The 16,689-nt window shown below is 40.0% G+C and overlaps 1 protein-coding gene across 2 annotated transcripts in view; it reads left to right on the plus strand.

Annotated features, from left to right (window-relative positions):
• LOC133415711 (prepronociceptin-like) overlaps positions 1 to 16,689 on the plus strand; it is a 43,919-nt gene that overhangs the window by 22,468 nt on the left and 4,762 nt on the right. The window contains exon 1 of one of the 2 annotated variants that reach the window (XM_061702017.1): positions 4,747 to 4,808. The exons of the other annotated variant lie outside the window; for it this stretch is intronic. The gene's annotated coding sequence lies outside the window, so the exon portion shown is untranslated. Of the gene's footprint in view, positions 1 to 4,746; positions 4,809 to 16,689 lie in introns of those variants that run through there. 2 annotated transcript variants of the gene reach the window in all.

A 16,689-nucleotide genomic window follows, 5' to 3' on the forward strand; every position in this document is an offset into this window, starting at 1 on the left:
AAATGCATCCAATAATAATCAGCGATCATGCTCCAATTCTCTCTGCCTCAAACTTGAATCAAATATGATACCGTCTCCAACCTGTCATTTTTAATACTTCTCTACTGATAGATCCAGAGTTCGATATATTTGTAAGGAAGGAATGGAAAGATAGATATGAATGATTCCACAACTATATCTCCATCCTTACTTTGGGAAAGAGGGAAAGCTCTTATTAGAGGCAAAATAATGTAATACTCTTCCTAAAAGAAAAAACAAGAACAAAAATTAGAAAGTGAATTGGAGATGAAAATCAAACAATTTACAGAAAATATATCCAATAAATACCTACTTAGGAACCACGTTTATAATACTAGACAACAACTTGATTGCATATTATCAAAAAGAACTGAGTTGCTATTACAACAGCTAATATACACTAAATTTGAGCACAATAATAAATCAGGAAAATTTCTCGCAAATCAACTTCAACGTAACAAAGAAAAAAACACTAACATCAACCATACAAGATTCAAATCGCAAACTTACTCAATCACCACAGGATATTAACGATATATTCTACAACTACTACAGTAGTTTATATTTATCCCACAATAAGCCCAATAAAAATGACACTGAAGCTTTTGTCAATAACATACATAATAACCTAACCCTTAACTTCAGAAAGTAAAGAGTTTTTAGATGCCGATTTACCCTCGCAGAATTGCATAAGGCCTTTAACGATATGCCAACACGTAGAGCTTCAGGCAATGATGGATTTTCCATCATTGCCTGAAGTTTGTGTGAATGTTTTATAAACATTTCTGTCTATACTATAACCAGTATTTTTCAGACCAGTGACAGAGAGAAAAGATAAAGGCCTAATTAGAAGTCATATGAACACAATAAAACTACTGCTGAAACCAGGGAAAGACCCCACTCATACAGCTAATTACCGTCCGCTGTCACTAATTAATACGGACATCAAAATCATTTCTAAGGCTTTAGCCAACAGACTAGAAAAAATTCTCGCGTCGATAATACATTGTGACCAAACAGGATTTAATAAAGGACGCAGCCCCAGCAATAATGTCGAATGTATGTTTCAGACCTCCCATTTATCAGCACAAGTCTCAAATGCCACAATTGTTTTAAGAATCCAATTATTGCAGGCACTTTATCAGTTTGGTGAAAAAGTCTAGAAACCACACAATCTCAGTAAGCACCACATCATTCCTCTCCAATCTGTCACAATCCCGATTTTGAGATTGACAAAATACCCCTTCACTGTAGCACATGGGAACAAAGGGGAATTGACCGCCTACACCACTTATTAAAAAATAATGCATTCATATCACGTGAAAGCTTATTCCAATAATTTCAAATTAGAGGTAGTAACTTCCTTCAATACTGTAAAGCAAGAATAACAATCCTAAAAGGATTCACAACACACGTGATTGCTCTAGAACTACCCGTTTTTGTGCAGACAATAGTGGAACTACTCCCACAAAACGGGATGTGGAGGGGCTACCCTCCTTATCTCTGTGGAATTCTCTGAGGATTTTAGCCTCTTACTTTACTCACTCTGCACATTTTTATTATTCACACTGTACATATTGTGCACATTGGGCACAATCATCTCTCATTTAGAGTCCCCTGGGGGGCTGGCACGAGGCATGATGGGGCAGACACTGGACCGGTACTGGCACATCTGTTCTGGTCTCTGGTCTGGTCGCCCCCCTCTTCCCTTCTCTATCCTGCCGGTCCTCCAGTTTTAATGCATCATACACCCGTCAGTGGGGGGATGTCAATGTCAGGCTGGGGAGGACACTCGGCCAGGTGTTACGGCGGCACCCCGGCCTGCTCTATGGCCCGCCATGCCTTTCCACCGCAGATTTTTAATGCATCACATACATTCGCACATCCTTTGGGTGGGGTGACGGTTGCGAGTCATCAGTTGCCCCGTGACTGTCTCACCTCACCCTCACCAATCTCCCGAATTTTAATGCACGACATCCCACCACACACAAGCACGGTAGAGGGATAATGATTGCCAGTCGGGGACCTGGTACCCATAGTAATAGGGTGGGTGGTAGGTATTCACATACATTTCTCTTGGCTTGACTCCTGGGGCCCCTTGCGGGTATAGGGAGCCGGGCAAACCCTTCCTCAATGTGCCGGCTCAGCAACTCCATACACTGACACGATTTGACTGTTGTAACGTTACTTGTGCTCAAATATCTAGACTGTCTAAACATTGTTCTGCTGGGGTTCACACCCCTAACCCCTTTGTCCGTTCTGTCCCTCTGTCTGTCCCCTAAAAGTCTATTTTCAATAATCATCAGAATAATTTAAAAAATTAAAAATAAGCAGAGGGAGTAATTCAAACTCCTCTGTTGCACAGCAAAACTGTTCCAGCACAAAAGGCATACAGATTCACCATTCTCTACGGCCATGCAGCTGAACAGGACAGGTTAAAAAAAAAAAAGAAAATCGTCTGTATTTAGTAATTTAAAGACAAATATCTGCATTTTAAGAAATAATTATGTTTTTTTTATTTTTAAATCACTTTCATCATATTTCATAATCATTTACTAAAATGATGATTTTGTCTTTATATTTTGCTATAATTAATAATAATTATCATTTTTAATCAATCTGTTATGGATGCAAAGTTCAAAGGCCAGCATCTGTGATGGTATGGGGCTGTGTTAGTGCCAATGGCATGGGTAATTTACCCATCTGTGAAGGCACCATTAATGCTGAAAGGTACATACAGATTTTGGAGAAACATATGCTGCCATCCAAGCAACGTCTTTTCATGGACGCCCCTGCTTATTTCAGCAAGACAATGGCAAACTACATTCTGCACATGTTACAACAGCGTGGCTTCGTAGTAAAAGGGTGCGGGTACTAGACTGGCCTGCCTGCAGTCCAGACCTGTCTCCCATTGAAAATTGTGGCGCATTATGAAGCGTAAAACGGAGACCCCGGACTGTTGAGCAGCTGAAGCTGCACATCAAGCAAGAATGGGAAAGAATTCCACCTACAGAGATTCAACAATTAGTGTCCTCAGTTCCCAAACGTTTATTGAATGTTGTTAAAAGAAAAGGTAATGTAACACAGTGGTAAACATGACCCTGTCCCAGCTTTTTTGGAACATGTTGCAGCCATAAAATTCTAAGTTAATGATTATTTTCTAAAAAAGAAATGCAGTTTATCAGTTTGAACATTAAATATCTTGTCTTTGTAGTGTATTCAATTTAATATAGGTTGAACATGATTTGCAAATCATTGTATTCTGTTTTTATTCATGTTTAACACAACGTCCCAACTTCATTGGAATTGGAGTTGTAGTTGGCATTACGTAGCTTGCTCCAGCTAGCTTATTCATAATTAGGAAAATTCATGCCTGTAACATAGCCGTGACAAGGAGTTTTGACGAGGAAACTGGCTGATAACAGATGAAACATTGGAGTGAAACGTCGCTGTATCGCGCTCGTCTCTGATCTAGTGAGTATATTGGACTCATAAATGATTCCACGTCATTAATTAAATACTCATTAAGATTTCCTCCCCAGGGGAAATGGCTGATAGCGAAACTGTAAATGACAGCAATTACCACTCATCATTGTAGACTCATTTTGGTTGTCTTCTCAAACAACAATATTCATATATTTCATGTCATTCAAGCTCAATTTTCAAGCATCTTTCATTTTACACAGCAAATGTTAAGATGGTAAAGAAAAATGCAACACGGATGTCAATCCCTTTTTTCTTTTCATAAAAACAAATATTATTTCAGTCAGTCTCAGTGTAGCAAAATATGCAAATATATAGTCTGGTGGTTAGAGTTTCTTGAACAAAATGCAACACAGATGTGAAGCAATTCTCAGAAACAGTGCTTATACAATTAAATATAAGTTCAGAGATTCACAGAGCACAAAATCTTCAAGGTTACACACTAATTGGTTGAGTTTGTCAAGAAAACTGCAACACAGATGTGAAGCAGTTCTCTGAAACACTGCTTATACAGCCAAATATGATTTCAGTGATTGACAGGAAAGCAACACATTCAAATTTATACATTAAATGTTTGAGTTTGTCAAGAGGCACCTCTATTAAGCTGGTCTACCCCATGCAACACAGATATGAAGCAGTACTTATGAACAGTGATTATACAACTAAATGATCTACAGGCTATAACATCTTATTTTTTAACAGTGTTTAAATTTGCACAGAAAAAATGCAACACATGTGAAGCAGTTCTCTGAAACAGTGCTTATAATATGAGTTCAGTGATTCTCTGGAAGGCATAATCTTAAAGTTGATCAGTATATCTTTAAGTTTGTCAAGAAAAATGCGACACAGATGTGAATACTTATACGACTAAATATTTGTTCAGCGATTCACAGGAGAGCCAAATCTTGAAGTTTCAACAATAAAAGGTTGAGTTTGTTGAGAGAAATGTAATCCAGACGTGAAACAGCACTAAAAACAGTGCTTATACTATTCTATGGATTTAGAGCTTTTTTTTAAATTACACTACAACGCTATTATTTTTGTGTGTGCATCTGGCTGTATTCTCTTTGCCTGAGGAGTTTGAAGGAGACGAGAGAGGGAATCGGCAGAAGAGGGTGATTGGTAGCAAGTGATGGCGATGGGCAGTGAGGAGGGTGGGTGGGGGTTGAGGGGTGGGTGCTTCTCCCTATAAAAGTGCTCATCTGCATCCTCCACATATCCACAAACACCGCCGCTTAAAGAGGAAACTTACATCTTCCAGCCTGCACCCGAGGGACCCCACCCTGAGGATTGTCGCCCAAACACAGGTAGGAGTAAACGGGCCAGGGTGGGTGGAGGATAGAGGTGTTATTTTAGCATTTTATCAGACTGGATTGGTTCATTTATTCATGCATGTCAGAAGCAAGGCATGCTGGGTAATCACTGCACGGTGAAACTTGTTCCCACTTAGAGCTCCGCTGATGTGGATGACCCCATTTGGACTTAATGTGTCATTCGGGATCTTAGTATTTCAACAAAGGGGCTCATGAATCACCGTTAAGGTCCCATTGCGTTATTAGAGGAGGTTTGTTGTCAATTTTGACACATGCAGTTTTTAGTCATGAATATTTATCATGAAATATATCAATAAAATATATAATGTGCCCCAATATGTTATTTTTATTAGTAATATACTGTATAGTATGTACAATGTAAAATATAAAATACAAAAGAAAAGTTTAGATGTATTATTAAAGCAATAAATCATTTGAAAATAAGTAATAATTACTCCATAAGTAAAAGTACAAGTGAGAGTTTAAAAAAACCTGTTATTATTGGCACAAATAATTGTAATAAATATAATAAAATCTCCAAAAAAATTACATTTATTTCCATTATACAGTATAATTATCCACTTTACACTGTAGTATTGCCTCCTTTGTGCATTTGTTATGAAAACTGACAATCAAAATTAAGTTAGTACAGTATATGACTTCCTGCTGTGACTCCGTCCTCTATATTAATAAATATATCCATCCATCCATTTTCTACCGCTTAGCCGAGGTCGGGTCGCGGGGGCAGTAGCTTTAGCAGGGACGCCCAGACTTTCCTCTCCCCAGCCACTTCATCCAACTCTTCCGGGGGGATCCCGAGGCGTTCCCAGGCCAGCCAAAGGACGTAGTCTCTCCAGCGTATCCTGGGTCGTCCCCGGGGTCTCCTCCCGGTGGGACGTGCCCAAAACATCTCACCAGGGAGGCGTCCGGGAGGCATCCGAATCAGATGCCCCAGCCACCTCATATGGCTCCTCTCGATGTGGAGGAGTAGCGGCTCTACTCTGAGATCCTCCCGGATGACCGAGCTTCTCACCCTATCTCTAAGGGAGAGCCCGGACCAGAATTTCCTGGGGGGCAATAAGTATACCCACACCTGCTCGGCCCCTCTCACCGTAGGCAACTCCAGAGAGTCCAACCCCTCTCGGGAGGACTGGTACCAGAGCCCAAGCTGTGTGTGGAGGCGAGTCCGACTATATCTAGTCAGAACTTCTCGACCTCACACACCAGCTCGGGCTCCTTCCCTGCCAGAGAGGTGACATTCCACGTCCCTAGAGCCAGCTTCTGTAGCCGGGGATGAGATCGCCAACGTCCCCCCCTTCGCCCACCGCCCAGCTCGCACTGCACCGACCCCTATGGCCCCTCCCACAGGTGGTGACCCCATGGGAAGGGGGACCCACGTTACCCTTTCGGGCTGTGCCCGGCCGGGCCCCATGGGTGCAGGCCCGGCCACCAAACGCTCGCCTTCAAGCCCCACCTCCAGGCCTGGCTCCAGAAGGGGGCCCCGGTGACCCACGTCCTGGCAAGGGAAACCTGAGTCCATTGTTTGTCCGTCATCATAAGGGGTCTTTGAGCCGTGCTTTGTCTGGTCCCTCACCTAGGACCTGTTTGGTCCTAGGTGTGACCCTGCCAGGGGCATTAAGCCCCAGACAACTTAGCTCCTAGGATCATTTGGACTCACAAACTCCTCCACCACAATAAGGTGACGGCTCAAGGAGGGGTAAATATAGTTTGTGTTATTGTATAGATATTTAGTAGTGATTTATAGCAGTGATTTAGATTATTTTAATACCTCAAATGGCTTCAACACACACACAAAAAGCTTACAGTATTTCTCAATTGCTAAAACACAAAACCCTATTGTCTGAACCAATACACACAATCAATTAATTAATCCATCAGTGCTTGGACCACATGGATAAACATACCATGGCTCAAGCTTTCTGTCAACAACTCGTTGTGATCGCTTGTACCAAAGCATGCAAAGGAGCTCGTTATTCACGTACACACTGCACAGTCTCTTTCTCTCTCTCTCTCTCTCTCTCTCTCTCTCTCTCTCTCTCTCTCTCTCTCTCTCTCACACACACACACACACACAGATTTTAGCATGAATTGCACAATTGCTTCAACTCATTCCTTGAAACCTCCGCCCATTTTCTCGAAACCTTTAACACAAATCTAAAAATTCAAATTACATTCACAAAACCTGTGACTCTTCCTGCGAAACCAAACGACTGCTTCAAAACAGCTCCCGAGTCAATCAAAATGAAAAACACCACTGATCTGTCATTGCACACTACATAGAACAATGGAAAACACAATAATTAGATAATAAAGCTGTAGAAATTATAAATTTGCAGTGTCCCTGTGTAAAAGTTTATCTGTGTAAAAGCTACATAGTCCACATGAGATGGACAAAAATGGGAAAACATCAAAGACCCCTTCAGAGACCACGTCCACTAAAGATTGTAAGGGTAGGATGGAAGCAGAATGAAGTAGTAGTGTGCAGTCACAGGTCACACACCAGGATGCTGGCATGAATGCGGCGGTGAATGCGCAGCGTTAATCCAAGCAGGCAATGTTCCCGAAACGACAGGGTACCTGTGCATCCCTTTGTACCGGGGGGCGTGGACCAGGAGGATGGACTGTATTTATCCCACTGGTGGGCCTTCTTGTATTGGCTTACAAAAGAGCTGTTGTAAAACAAGCATTTATGTCATGTGTGGTGAGACGTCAGAGAAGAAGAAGAGCAATCACATTCAATGCAAAGTTAACAGTTCAGTTGTTTTCACGTTTTTACTGTTCATTATGGTTATCTTCTTTTTATACTCAGGTTAGTTGCTGTTTTAACAATAAGAATGTTAAAAAGTGCAAAAGGCCCATCAACAACAATTGTTTTCTACATACTAATATCTTCATGAACAGGGGTTAACTTCTCTTTACACCCGGGTGCTTTATTGTTTTAACATACAGTATGCCCATCTGCAACCTTTACACTTTTACTATGCAACATGAGAGGTTTGTTTTTACATCCTAATGACCTCATAATCAGGGGTTAACATATTTGTACACCCATGTGCTTTCTAATTTTAATGTGTGTTAGAAGTAAGGATGTCAAAAAGTGTAAAGCTCATCTACAACCTTTGCATTTGGCCTTCACTATGTATCACGGAAGATTTTATTTTTTTTACATCCTAAAAACCTAATAAACAGGGGTCAACCTTTTTTTTTTTTTTTTTTTTTACCCGAGTTCGTTATTGTTTTAACATTTGTGACAACTAATAAGGAATGTTAAAAAGTGCAAACCCATCTACAACCATCGCGTTAGGCTTTACTATGCATCACAGACGATTTGTTTTTGCAAAAAATGCTTCCAAATATCCTAATAAACAGGTGCTTTATTGTTTTAACGTAGTTAAGACAATTAACAGTACAGTATGAGACAAGTAAGAATGTTAAGAAGTGCAAGGCCTATCTAAAACCTTTATATTATGCCATCACTATGCATCACGAAAGGTTCATTTTTACATCCTAATATCCTAAGAAACATGGGTTACAGTATTTCTCAATTGCTAAAACACTAGATATAAGATATTGCCTGAACCCACTTATTTAATTCATCACTCTTTTGATAGAATTCTATGCACTTTTCATCTAGTTAGATGCAAATTGCAAACATATTTTCACCCACTAAAACACATTTTGCACTCTGGTGCACTTGTGTTATGGTAAGCACAGGTAGCAAAAGTGAAACTGAAATAAAGCACAGGTCTCTCAACATAAACATAGCAACTCAAAATTGATCACACTTCTGGCTAATATTGTGAAGAAGCCATTAGGAGGCAGTTCAGGGAGCCCTCATTGATGTACTTCCACTATGGATAGAAACAGAAAGAGGCAGAGTAAGAGGTGGTTGAGGAGGAAACGGAGAGAGAGGAGGTATAAGACAACAAACAATTATGCATTTCAGATGAAATACAGCCACCTTACGTATACCATGCTCTTGTCCAGTTTGGCAATGAGGGAAGCGGTAATCCAGTGAGCACAGCCCAAACTAAGCATGCTTTTTTTCATTACATGTTTACATAATGACCCTATACAGTCCTATACATAAAAATGTGTTCCAATACATCAACATACTGTTATACTTGTTGGCCTGTTACTATATATATATATATATATATATATATATATATATATATATATATATATATATATATATATATATATATATATATATATAAACTATACAGGATTTTTTTGTTTTGTTTTCCAAAATGTATTTCTATTTTGAACAATAAAAAATATTTCTGCAGCTTTATGATCTGATCGTTGTGTGTAGTGACTGTTCAGTAGTATTTTTCATTTTAATTGACTTCAAGTCTGTCTTGAGGCAATAGTTTGGTGTTGTCGGAAGAGTCCGAGATTTTGTCTATGTTGTTTGAATTTTTAGGTTCGTGTTTATGGTTTTGAGAAAATGGGTTGAGCTTTCGAGAAAGGTGTTTTGCAATTGTGATAAACTACAAAATATTTTTACACTCGGGTGCTTTATTGTTTAACCGTTCAATTTGTCTAGTCAAGTATTTTTATATAGCCCTTAATCACAAAAGAGTCTCACAGGGCACCACAAGCCCAAAAATCAATGACATCCCTAAGTCTAACCCCCCTTCCGGGCATAAAACCACTCAGAGATAATCCATTTTGGAGGAAAAAGGAGAAACTTAGGGAAGCGATCACAGACGGAGGGATCCCCCTTCTATGATGATCATGCTGCAATGTATATGACAACTAAGAATGTTCAAAAGTGAAAGGCTTATCTACAACCTTTGCATTGCATTGCAAAAACATGCATGGTAGGTTAACTGAAGAGTCAGAATTGTCCGTGAGTGTGAATGGTTGTTTGTCTATGTGCCCTGCGATCGGCTGGCAACCAGTTTAGGGTTTACCCCTTGCCTCACGCCCAATGTCAGCTAGGATGAGCTCCAACACACCCGCGACCATCATCAGGAAAAGCTGTACAGAGAATGGATAGATTGATAATAACAGTGCTTCAAGTGTGACTCACCGCTTTCCTCTAGTCACCATTGTTGTTATCGAGTTTTTTCCGCTAATGATTTTCTTCCTACTTTTGACTGGATGAAATGGGCTGGCAGTTACGTCTTTTAAACATCACCTGTGTGTGTGTGTACGTGTGTGTCCACCTCCATTGATTGACCCAAGGTGATCAGACACATTGAATAGGAGAATCGGATTTAGCTTACGGTGTCTGTATAAGATTACTGAGCAACTTTAACCATTCTTTGGGGTCGGGCACACGCTTAATGTGCTCTTGTGGTGGAAGTCAATGAGTGACAGCGTTGATGAGCATGAGTGGGCGCCAATTAGCATTTCATTCAAGCTGATAGGTGATATGGATTGGCCAGTCAGTTATCAATAGTTAAAACAAAAGAGATGAGAATGTTTTTGAGTGGGCCTGACAGATAAAGTGAAGTTGCTAGGCTTTAGTTTTGAGACAAATTGTGCTTCTTTATAGGCTTGTTTGTGTTAATGCTGATGATTTACAGTGGCTGAAATTTTTCTCATTAAATATATTTCCAAAGGTGCTACTGACGTGACAATTTCATCAGATGTTGAGAACAACCCAAGTAATCTATACATACAAAGAAAGTAGAACAAATAAGTACAGAAATTAAGTTGTGTGCAGAAATGTGAAATGACACAGGGGAAAAGGTATTGAACACATGAAGAAAGGGAGGTGCAAAAAGGCATGGAAAGCCAAGACAACACCTAAAATCTATCAATGATCAAACAGCAATCCAGCTCCTTGTCAGTGCAAATGAATATCAGCTGGTTCAGTCCTAATTGATGGCCTACAAAAATGTCTCATTGCCAAGGTGTGAGTCAAGACACATCTCATGATAGGTAAGAGCAGAGAGTTGTCTCAAGACCATTGCAAACTAATTGTTGCACAACATAACGAAGACATTGGTTCCAGGCACATATCTAAGCTTCTGAACGTTCCAGTGAGCACAATTGGGGCCATAATACATAAGTGGCAAGCCAATCATACCGCCATAAACTTTCCTCGAACAGGTGCTCCTCGTAAGATTTGTGTCAGAGGAGTGCAAAGAATAATCAGAAGAGTTTCCAAGAGCCAAGGACCACCTGTGGAGAGCTTCAAAAAGACCTGAAGAGTAATGTACGCCGCTGCCACAGCCTGTATGCATGCTCATCACGCAAGAAGCATCAAAGCTTGTTTAATGTTTGTTGAACAACATTTGGACAAGCCAGTTAAATACTGGGAGAATATAGTCTGGTTTGATGAGAGCAAAATGTAATTTTGAGTTTGGATGCCATAATGCACACCACGTTTAGAGGAGAAATGGCACTGCACATCACCCTAAAAACACTATACCAACAGTGAAGTTCGGAGGTGGGAACATGATGGTGTGGGGCTGATTTTCAGCAAACGGTACTGGTAAACTTCACATTATTGAAGGAAGGATGAATGGGCAAATGTGCCAAGACATTCTTGACAAAAATCTGCTGCCATCTATAAGGATGATGGAAATCAAACGAGGGTGGACATTTCAGCAGGATAATGATCCAAAACATACTGCCAAGGAAACTCTGAATCGGTTAAAAAGAAAAAAAATAAAGCTGCTAGAATGGCCCAGCCAATCACCTGACTTGAATCCAATCGAAAATCGATGGAAAGACCTGAAACTCAAGGTCCATAAAAGAAGCCCACGGAACCTTCAAGATTTGAAGACTGCTTGTGTGGAAGAAAGGGCCGAAATCACTCCAGCGCAATGCATGTGACTAGTTTCTCCATACAGGCGGCGTCTTGAAGCTGTCATTGCAAACAAAGGCTTTTGTACAAAGTATTAAATAAATGCCAGTTGGTGTGTTCAATACTTTTTCCCTGTGTCATTTCACATTATTACTCACAACTTAATTTCTGAGATAATTGGTTCTACTTTCTTTGTATGTATGCCAATAGTACCTTTGGAAATATATTTAATGAGAAAAATGGTGACTTGTTAAATACTTATTTCAGCCGATATATATATATATATATATATATATATATATCCATCCATCCATCCATCCATTTTCTGAACCGCTTCTCCTCACTCGGGTCGCGGGCGTGCTGGAGCCTATCCCAGCTGTCATCGGGAAGGAGGCGGGGTACACCCTATATATATATATATATTGCGCTATATATATATAAACGCTTTCCAGCGCCCTATATATATGTATATATATGCGCACGGTGACCGACTGGTTAGCACGTCTGCCTCACAGTGCTGAGGACCGGGGTTCAAATCCCGGCCCCGCCTGTGTGGCGTTTGCATGTTCTCCCCGTGCCTGGTTGGGTTTTCTCCTGGCACTCCGGATTCCTCCCACATCCCCAAAACATGCATGGGAGGTTGAATGAAGACTATAAATTGCCCGTAGGTGTGAATGTGAGTGTGAATGGTTGTTTGATTCTATGTGCCCTGTGATTGGCTGGCGACCGGTTGGGGTGTACCGCGCCTCTCGCCCGAGGTTGGCTGGGATGGGCTACAGCAGCCTGCGACCCTAGTTAGGATAATCGGTAAAGAAAATGGATGGATCGATATATACACTGTATATACATACTGTATATTTCCATGGTAATATATAGCAAGTTAGTATATTGCAAGTTCGACTAATAAAGAACTGTAGGATTTGTAGGGATTTGCTCTGGTTAATACATTTAATATCTCAGGTCAATTAGGCATTATATTCAATCGTATTATGTTTTTGTCATATTATAAGATTGATTCAGATGGTGTACTATTGCCATTTGTATAGAATTAATCGTTTCAATAATTGCAACGTGATAGAGGCGGTATTAGGAGGTCGCTTAAATCCCCAAAGCCCAGCTACCAAATGTACAGCCTGCCACTGAAACATACAATATATATGAGGTGTATCATAAAGGGAGTTTGCATGTTCTCCCCGTGCCTGCGTGGGTTTTCTCCGGGCACTCCGGTTTCCTCCCACATCCCAAAAACATGCATTAATTGAAGACTCTAAATTGCCCGTAGGTGTGACTGTGAGTGCGAATGGTTGTTTGTTTGTTTGTGCCCTGCGATTGGCTGGCAACCAGTTCAGGGTGTACCCCGCCTCCTGCCCGATGACAGCTGGGATAGGCTCCAGCACGCCCGCGACCCTAGTGAAGAGATGCGGCTCAGAAAATGGATGGATGAATGGATCATAAAGGTTCCAGGACTGGCGTCACAAAAGATTCCAATCCAACCTACGGGTTTTCCCCTTGAATATTATCGCCCTTGTGTATATAACTGTGGCCTCAGCTCTCTACCGCCACTGAACATTTTTCCATCTGCTTTTATATAGATATCATCTGTGTTAGGTCATCAAGCAATAACCAGCGTGAGTGATGATGAGACCAATGAGACCAGACTCGCTAGGGAGAGTCTTGGATCATTGAGTACAACTCAGGGACCAAACGCCAGAGCTTTTTGTGGAAGTATCCAACATTGCCAAGGCCAAAGAAAGCAAGAAGGTCTGAATCCAAAATCATGTTAATCGCACTCTTTGATGTGTGAGGCATTGTCCACTACGAGTTCTTGCCACAGGGTTGAGAAGCTGCTTCACTATGACAGGCAGTGTGCTTGCTCACAATGGCCTGATCATCTGACAGTTCCTGGCAGAGAAGAACATCGTAGTGCTGAAGAAACCTCCCTACTCACCAGAACTAGCTTTGTGTGGTTTTTTTCACTCTTTCCCAAGCTCAAGGGGCTCATCTAGGGGAACTGTTTTGAAGATTTGGACGACATTAAGATGTCCGTAAGAACGACGCTGCAGAGGATAACAGAAGAATCCTTCTCAAAGTAAAGACATGGGAGAGAATGCTGGGAAGACACATCAGACTCCAGGAGGATTACTGAGAAGGAGTTTGTAGTTTGGACTTAAAATATAACTTTTGTGATAGCAGTTCTGGAACTTTTCTGACACTTTTCTTCTGACTTTCTGACACACCTCATATATACATTTGAAACCAGAAGTTTACATACACTATATAAAAAACACACGTGTGTTTCCTATCTGACATGATATCAGACTAAACTTTTACTGTTTTAGGTCAATTAGGATTACGAAAATTATTTCTATTTGCTATATGCCAGAATAATGAGATAATTTTCAGACAATTTTTCATTACTTTCTTCAAAGTTGCAAGTTTATATACAGTACAATTACTTGCCTTTTGTCTTATTAACAATTTGAGAAAACCCAGATTATGATGCCATGTCTTTGGAAGCTTCTGATTGGTTTATTTATTTTTGGACAACGTTTGAGTTCATTTGAGACACACCTGTAGCTGTATTTATAGGCGCACCTAAAACACATTGCTTCTTTGTGTAACTTCATGGCAAAGTCAAAAGAAATCAGCCAAGATATCAGGAAGAGAACTGTGGACTCTCACAACTTCGGTTTATCCTTGGGTGCAATCTCCAGATGGCTGAAGGTGCCACATTCATCCGTTCAAACAATTATATGCGAGTAAAAACACCATATGAATGCCCAGCCATCATACAGCCCAGGAATGAGACGGGTTCTGAACTTGCTTTGGTCCAAAATGTGCATATCAACCCAAGAACAAAAGCAAAAGAACATAAGATGCTGGTTAAGAGTGTCAGTATCCATAGTGAAACGGGTTCGGTACATACATGGGCTGAAAGAATACTGTGCCAGGAAGAATCCATTACTCCAAAAGAAACATCAAAATGCCAGATTACAGTTTGCAAATGCAAACAGGGACAAATACCTTCATTTTTGGAGACATGTCAGTGTGGTCTGATGAAACTTCAATTTATCTAGTGGCCGCAACATGTCGTGGGTTGTTTCTTACAGGAGGGATTGGTGCCCTTCACAAAACAGATGGCATCATGAGGGAAAAACATTATGTGGAAATATTGAAGCAACATCTGAAGACATCAGCCAGGAATTTAAAGCTTCAGGACAAATGAGTCTTCCAAATGGACAATGCATACAAAGCATACTGCCAAACTGGTTACAAAGTAAAATGTTTTGGAGTGGTCAGTTACACCAATTCTGTCAGGAGGAATGGGCTAAAATTCCAAAATACCAATTATTGTGAGAAACTTGTGGAAGGACATCCAAAACGTTTGACCCAAGTTATGGTTTAAAGGCAATAGTACCAAATACTAATGAAATGTATGTAAACTTCAGACTTTGAAGAAAGTCATGAAAAATCATCTAAAAAAAAATAATTCTCATTATTCTGGCATTCAAAAAAATATTTTGGTAATCCTAATTGGCATAAGACAGCATAAAGCATATCTCTTTTTATATAGTGTCGGTAAACATCTGGTTTTAGCTTCATATACTTGCTACATAACAAGAGCTGTTAAGTGTTAATATCAAGGTTATAATCCAACACTTTCTGCACCCTGCATGCAAATGAGTGGTCAATTATTCCAAAAAAAAGAAACACGATGAGAAAAAACACCACAAAGTTGCAAGTCCAGTTAGAGTTTGTTAATAATAATATGCAGTATGTTCAGTCGCCCATGAATAATCCGGCTTTAGGTCGCCATAGGAGATTTTTTTTCAGACGGTCATGTTCTTAATGAGAGAAAAGCAATAATTGAGAAAAATAAAGTACTCAATCAGAGCATTTCCAGATACTGTACTGTTTTCTCACGCTTGACTCAACCCATATTTTCATAGACGTCAACTGGACTTGGACTTCAGCTGTCAGGACTCTTTTAGTGGATTGGATGTTTTTTGGGAAGTGGAAGGTCGTAGGTAATCGTACAAGTCCTGCACCACCACAGACAGTAATGGGCTTAATTTGCTGGTTTACTTTGCAGTTAATCGTTTCATTAAATGCAAATTAATTGCTTTCAAGGAGCTCCCGGAAGCACCTGACAGTCAACGGGATCTGTTAGCTCAATTCCGTCAGCAATTCAGCATAGTTGCTTATTTGCAATGGGAACAACTACAAAATAAAGACCCCAAAAAAATGGCACTTAAGTTTTAGGTAACATACGAAAATGACTAAATTCAGTGAGAAATTTGATTGCACTTAGCCGTTACTTATAATTTTGTAGCACCCATAGATCTTTTTTTATTATTTACCCCCAGAAGCTAGGTTTACTTATCAACATTGATTTAAGTAGGCATGTCTATCATTAGACCCACAAAAAAGTCTCAAACTCACCTGAAAATACACTTTATTTGGTCATTTTGGCCTCTTATAGTGGTCCATCAAAGGGTAAATTGTTCAAGAGATTTCATCCAATTATCAGAATCGAAATCATCTTCATTTGCCAAATACGTTGAGAACACTTCAGTTAACACATTAGTACCAAATTTGAACCTGGTATTCTAGACAGATGGATGAAACTAAATTGTGAAATGTTATTATTACAATTATTATTATACAATTATTTAAATGTATAGTATATGCATTTATGTGTGAGTGAGTGAATCTTTGTGTGTGTGAAACAATGAGTCAGTGGCGTTGCCAGAGGCGTTAAAGGCGTCAATTAAAGGAGATATGAGTTTGTTAAATGAGTGCAAAACTCACTTCTTCCTCATTCACTTAAAATGAGGTCAAAAAAAACTTTTTTCATCTCGTTTTGCGTCGATAAATGTCATCTTTCACTTCCTGCCCCTAACAAATATCATTCTAGCTCTTTAAAGCATTCCAGTGAAGACACAATAGCAATTATTATTATGATAAAGTGCGGGAACCTCTGTTTTTCTGTCATTTTGTCATTAGCACCACTTGTGTTTTTTTTGTGGTGGAGAAAATTCAAGATGTCTGCGCCTGATAAGGTCTATTGTTCATCACATACCT

Source organism: Phycodurus eques, chromosome 2 (genome assembly GCF_024500275.1).
Source record: "Phycodurus eques isolate BA_2022a chromosome 2, UOR_Pequ_1.1, whole genome shotgun sequence".
Lineage (NCBI taxonomy): Eukaryota > Metazoa > Chordata > Actinopteri > Syngnathiformes > Syngnathidae > Phycodurus > Phycodurus eques.